Below are 5,830 nucleotides of genomic sequence, written 5' to 3' on the forward strand. Positions count from 1 at the left end.
AGACTAATGGCCTCTAAGTCTAAAATGTTTACTATATGGCCTTTTACACCACACGCGCGCGCACACACACACACACACACACACACACACAAAGGTTACCTTGATTTTAGATATGTGATTTCTAATTTTTTTTGTCCTTTTATTTTGAACAATGTGTGCTTGATGCTCAACTAAATAGGATACAGATGTTGGCCTCATTGTCATGTGCATATGTTAGAATTCCCTAATGATGATCAGTCCAGTTTCTTTTCTCCTATAAATAAATGCTATTAGCCTCAAGAGAAACTGGTGGAACAAAATCTAGCATTCTTAGGGAACTGTCGTGGTTATATAACTTTAAGTACTACTTTTACAGATTAGAAAAGTGAGAGTATGTTGAGAAGTTTGCCCACATATACCCGATTCAGGTCATTGGATGGACACTATTTCTTCTAATGAAAATTCCAGAAAACCCCTTCTGAGGAAAAGTAAGTTGTTTTAACTTTGTCCTATTATTCTCTTGTGCTGAATAAATTCAGTTACCTAGTGGTTCTTAAATTTCAATATGAGTCAAGATTGTCGGACTTGGTAAAATCAAAATTGGTAGGCCTAATCCCTCTTTTTTTCCCAGTGTTGTTGACACAATGAGTCTCGAGTGACCTTAAAAAGCTGCATGTATAATCAACTTTCCAAATAATAATGATGATTCTAGTTCACACTTAATAATAACACTTAACAATCTCCTTGAATAAAACTGAGAATAATTAATTCTTTTTCCTCTTATGTATTGGTACTTTAAAGCCAGATCAGTCATTAGCTTCTCATCATTTGTCTGTATGATAATCAAAGACCTTACATCAGCCTACTTTGAGGGGATTCTTTTACAATACCACAACATATCAATCAAGAAAAAGAAATGAACATGCATGAGTAAGTCTTGGTTATCATGGGTGACGGAAGCAAAGGCAGATGATATAGAAAGATTTTACTATGTGAAAGCAACAGCAACCAACAACAGAAGCTAGGAATGTTGGTAAGAATAGGTGAGAGGAGAAGGCCCTATGTCCAGAAGCTTAGATGTTCTCTGCTCTTCCAGACGCATGACTCATTAGGTCCTGAGCTACAGAATTGAAGCTATGCAAGTTCATTGGATGCTATCTTCTCCCCTCATGAAACTTAGAATTAATTATGCATAGATTCATGCAAACATTGATGTCAGAAAAAAATTGTAGTAAAGAACTCAGTTGACTTTGTGTCCATAAATTCACAAGATACTACTTGTCACAAGCTTCTTTTGTAACTTAAAACAAACAAAACTGCATTAAGAATATCATAAACCAGAAATAAGACAAAGAAAATGCTAAGTTCCCTTGACTTTTAATGAATTAGAAACTATTTTATTAGTTTCTTATTTTTTTATTATTTTTCTTGGATACTCCATGATTTAAGTTGTTTTGCCTTTTTCTTGGGAGAAAAGGCGAGTGTTTCAGCTCAAAAGATAAAATTTTAACTGGGAAGTGATGAGCCAATATAATTCACACCCCACCCTCTCACCAATCATCAGTAAACATGATTGAAGTGGTTTTTCCTGCAAGAAAAAGCCCTAAAAATTCAAGACTGGGAAAATTTAAACCTGATGTTTTTCATTCCTTCCAAATCTCCTCTGTCTGTTGCAATACTTGCCTCTTTTTTTTTTTGTTTTATTTTGTTCTCCCTCTGTATTTGTGCCCATGGACTTCTGGCCCTGTGGTCTCCCTGGTTATCTGGGCTTAGAACGTCTACATAGGGCATGTCTGATACTGATATCACCCTAGCCCTCCTCTTCCAAGCCCAGTTACTCACTATTTCTCTTGCATGTGTTCTGTCTCTCACTGAATGTTCTTAGGTTTGTCAAAGTTGTCATCGTTCTCCAGGCAGCTTAAAACTTCACAGTGAATCCTGCCAACGTCCTTTTTCTTTCTCAGATCTACCCTGTTTCCAATTCTCTTGATTCCCATTGACAATGGCTTTTCCATCTGTGTCCTGTCTTGCTCTGTCTTCCCATCTGCCCTGCTCTGCCCACTCCAAACTCTCCCTGGTTCATAATGATGCAGAAGACAGTCATCCACACAGACTTGGAATCTCCCCCAACAACTCCCATGTCTCTTACCTCTTAGCTGAGTAAATCGATTTAATTTCCAAAGCCATGAGCCTCGGTTATATAATTTTGCTTCTAAAATGTTAATATTAGAATTCAACTATAAGTTGTTAGAATAAAATATACACAAACTGTTTAGGAAGTGTAGGACACTCAATAAGTACACCCAAATAGAATAACTATATGAGATATCATTTGAGTGTCCACACCCACAAGGTGGTGGAATGAACCTGAAGAGCTTAATACCACTGAGATGCTCTGCTCCAGCAAATGTAGGGTGTTAGACAGTCTAAGGGATGGCATGTACAACAAGAAGATGAGGGAGGGCTATGAGAAGACCTTCATCATACACTCTGGGACAACTTTCATCCAGTCAAACAGGACCTCAATAAGCTGAATGATCAAGTCGGTAGGTAATCAGAGAACCACCTTATTCACAACACTGGGCTGATAAGTCTGGATCCCATGCAGGACAAAACTCTTCTCTATAGCCAACTTCTGCACACATACAAATGATCAGACAAATCTCAATAACATGCAGGCCTAGCATCTGGACTTTTGAATCAACAGTCCTTGAAAGGCTCTGCAAAACAGATGGGCCCATCTGCCAAGCATTGACTGAAGGCTCAGACCACCACTCTGGCTCTACTGCCTCAATAAGTAAATAAAGTGATCAGCCACTTTGACAGGATATTTCAGGAAATGTCCAGCCACTTATCCAGACCCAATGGGACTGCAGCAATGCTTCTGGTAACCTTGGGAAAGGGGTTAAAAGTGGTCAGTCACCGTGAAGAGTCTAGTCTGTTCATTGACTTCCACAATAGTCAACGGGTATAGTGAGGACGTCTACACAGATGGTAAGCTTGATATATATTTCTAATGTAACTATTAAGAATTTCAGAAGGGGATAAATCATGTCCCCATTACCTGGCTCCACAGTTAGCTACCCGAAATGCAAGCAAGAAGTTGTGGTTAGGGTCCTTCATGACTTGATTTAAAAACTAAGTAGACGTCTTTAATCCCAGCACTTGGGAGGCAGAGGCAGGTAGATTTCTGAGTTCGAGGCTAGCCTGGTCTACAGAGTGAGTTCCAGGACAACCAGGGCTATACAGAGAAACCCTGTCTCGAAAAACCAAAACAACAACAACAACAAAAACTAAGTAGAGCACTGTTTCAGGGTCATGCCAATAGCTGCAGAAAGTTTCTGAAAGAGGGCTTTCCCACAACAGAGAGTTCTGAACTCTGGAAGACTTCCATAGCACCTGACAACAGTGGCCCTGCCCATAGCCCCTGCATCTTCCCAGACTGGCCCTGTCTATTGACCACATGGATGTCTGTAGGGCGTACTCCCTTGACCCATTCCTGCAAGCAGAATCGTCACCTGTCAGCAGTACATCATGGAAGAATGGTCTGCAATATGTTCTTCCATGTTCCACAGGTGTGCTGACATCTCTAGGAGTTGCTATCCATCACCACCCAGATCTATTATTCTCTTTTGCCTACTGGAGTGATCCCTTTATTCTTCTGTTGGTTTGTCTTACTGATTTTTTGTAAACAAAAAAGTTTTATACCTCCTAGAAAAAGTTACATTTGAAGGGAGGAAGGCAAAGTTTCTACATAGTATTAGTTTTCATATGCCATGTACATATATGCTTATGTTACATCAATAATATATAATACTTTATGCCACAAGTCATTAATTTAAGTGTCACAAAATCTAGATTCATCTTGCTGTTGAGAATGAACGTTTGGACCTTTTGGTGCAGGTCATGACATACTGTCACTGTTCAAAGAGGAAATGACTATGGATCTTCTATATCTCGCCATACTTTGGGTGGATGTTCTAGGAATACAAAGCTTCAATACTTATTATCTAACATAGACCACAGTTGTGTTTTTAGCAAGCAACCTTGAAGGGTTACACTAATCCTGACTTCCATGTGCTAAATAGAGATAATCTCCCAAACTCTGGTTTCCTCTGCTGTGACACAAAAACTCTACATATATAGCAACTACTTAGACTCCACAAGACATAGGGACAAGGAGAACTAAAATATTCTGCTGTTTGTATGGCTTGCTCTACTGTGAGTAATAAATTCCATTTCCTCTAACACAGAAAACTTGTATTTTCTGGTGAAACCATAAAGAGTAAGATATTTGTGATTCCATTCTTTCTAGTTTTCATGGTAAATACTTGTTTATTGAAACATAATTCTTCCTTTATTGTAAAAGAGTTGTTTCAGAAGTAGACAGCAAGTCTATATTTGTATATAAATCACAAGTATCTCTTGCATATCATATTTGTTTTAGTCCTTTGTGTAACCAGAATGCTAGTAGTGTGTGTGTGTGTGTATACACATATATATGTATAAATGTAATACTTATTATTATATGTATGTATAGTATATATATGTAAATATATACTCTAGAGTACATAGTATATACATATACCATACATATATTATATAACACACATATATACATATACACACATGTATACACATATCAAATCTCAGGAAGTTCTTAGAAGCCTCAGGAAATTCACAAGATTCATAATTGTCTTCCCTAAGGTTTTATGGTTAGCAGTGACTGCTTGGGAGTGGAGATCGTCCAACCTGTCAAACTGCCTGCCATTTGTGTAGACATCTCCAGGATGCAGCTTTTTATTAGTCATTACACAGGTTGAGGTGAGGTTGCAGTGATAAAGCTGCCATTGTGTCCTCCATGTTTCTGCAAGTAACCTCAATATACTCATTGGTTCTCTGAGTTGGAATTTGGACTTATTAGGTTGGTCTTTTATTAACACCCTTTCTGGGTTGAGTATACGTCTGTTAATATCTCCCCAGCAAATGTCTCATAAAAATATAGTAAGAAGACTGATACCAGTTTAATCTTCATTAAAGCTATTTGAAACCTTTTTATTTGAAAGCATATAGATTAGAAATGCTTTCTCAGTTTTACGGATATTGGAAATTATAAGATTACTTAAGTAAATATATTTCATTTCAATTTATCTATGATCTTAAGATAATAAAATATTTTAAACCTTTCTCTAAGTACCCAAGAATTTTGCCAATAAGTTTATACTTTTTAATTTTAATATATTCAAGAATAATACTAGTTTTGACTATTGATTACTTGGTTTATACCACAAATGAAAAAATGTTTCTCAGAGAACTTTATGGATAAATTAAAGACAATATCTATGCAGTTTATATTTGGGTTTTCTAATGTTCATAAAAGATGAGGTTCAAGATTATGTTGTAGCTAAAGTTAGAAAACATGGAAAATGGAAATTCAATAAATTTTTATTAAAGATTGTATAGAGCTACAAAAAAAGGAAACACCTGCTTCTAATAAACAGTTATCATGACTACTTAAAACAAGCCTCAATGTGTGTAATGCAATTGGGTAAGGATTGGCCTGGGATAATTTTTTTTTTTTTTTGCCTGCAGACTTTTCTGTTCTACTTCAGTTCCCAAGTGCATTGATTCTCGTGATTATCCAATATCCTTTCTGCTGTATCTAATCCACATAGCAGAACAAACAGGGAACACATTTTCAAAGACACAAAGAGCAAGTTTTCTCTCAGTTCTATGACAATAGCTACAAAAGGTATCCCAGATATCTGCTAGGATTACCTCCATTAATTGTGAATTTACAGCTATTTAATGGGCAATGTAATTCACTAGAAGGTTGATATAAAAATTAGGT

The 5,830-nt window shown here is 36.8% G+C and overlaps 1 pseudogene; it reads left to right on the forward strand.

The window, feature by feature from the left end:
- Positions 1 to 2,369: 2,369 nt before the first annotated feature.
- LOC114621287 lies at positions 2,370 to 2,996 on the forward strand (annotated as a pseudogene).
- Positions 2,997 to 5,830: the final 2,834 nt, after the last annotated feature.

This window comes from Grammomys surdaster, unplaced genomic scaffold, assembly GCF_004785775.1.
Source record: "Grammomys surdaster isolate TR1022 unplaced genomic scaffold, NIH_TR_1.0 174, whole genome shotgun sequence".
NCBI classification, from domain to species: domain Eukaryota; kingdom Metazoa; phylum Chordata; class Mammalia; order Rodentia; family Muridae; genus Grammomys; species Grammomys surdaster.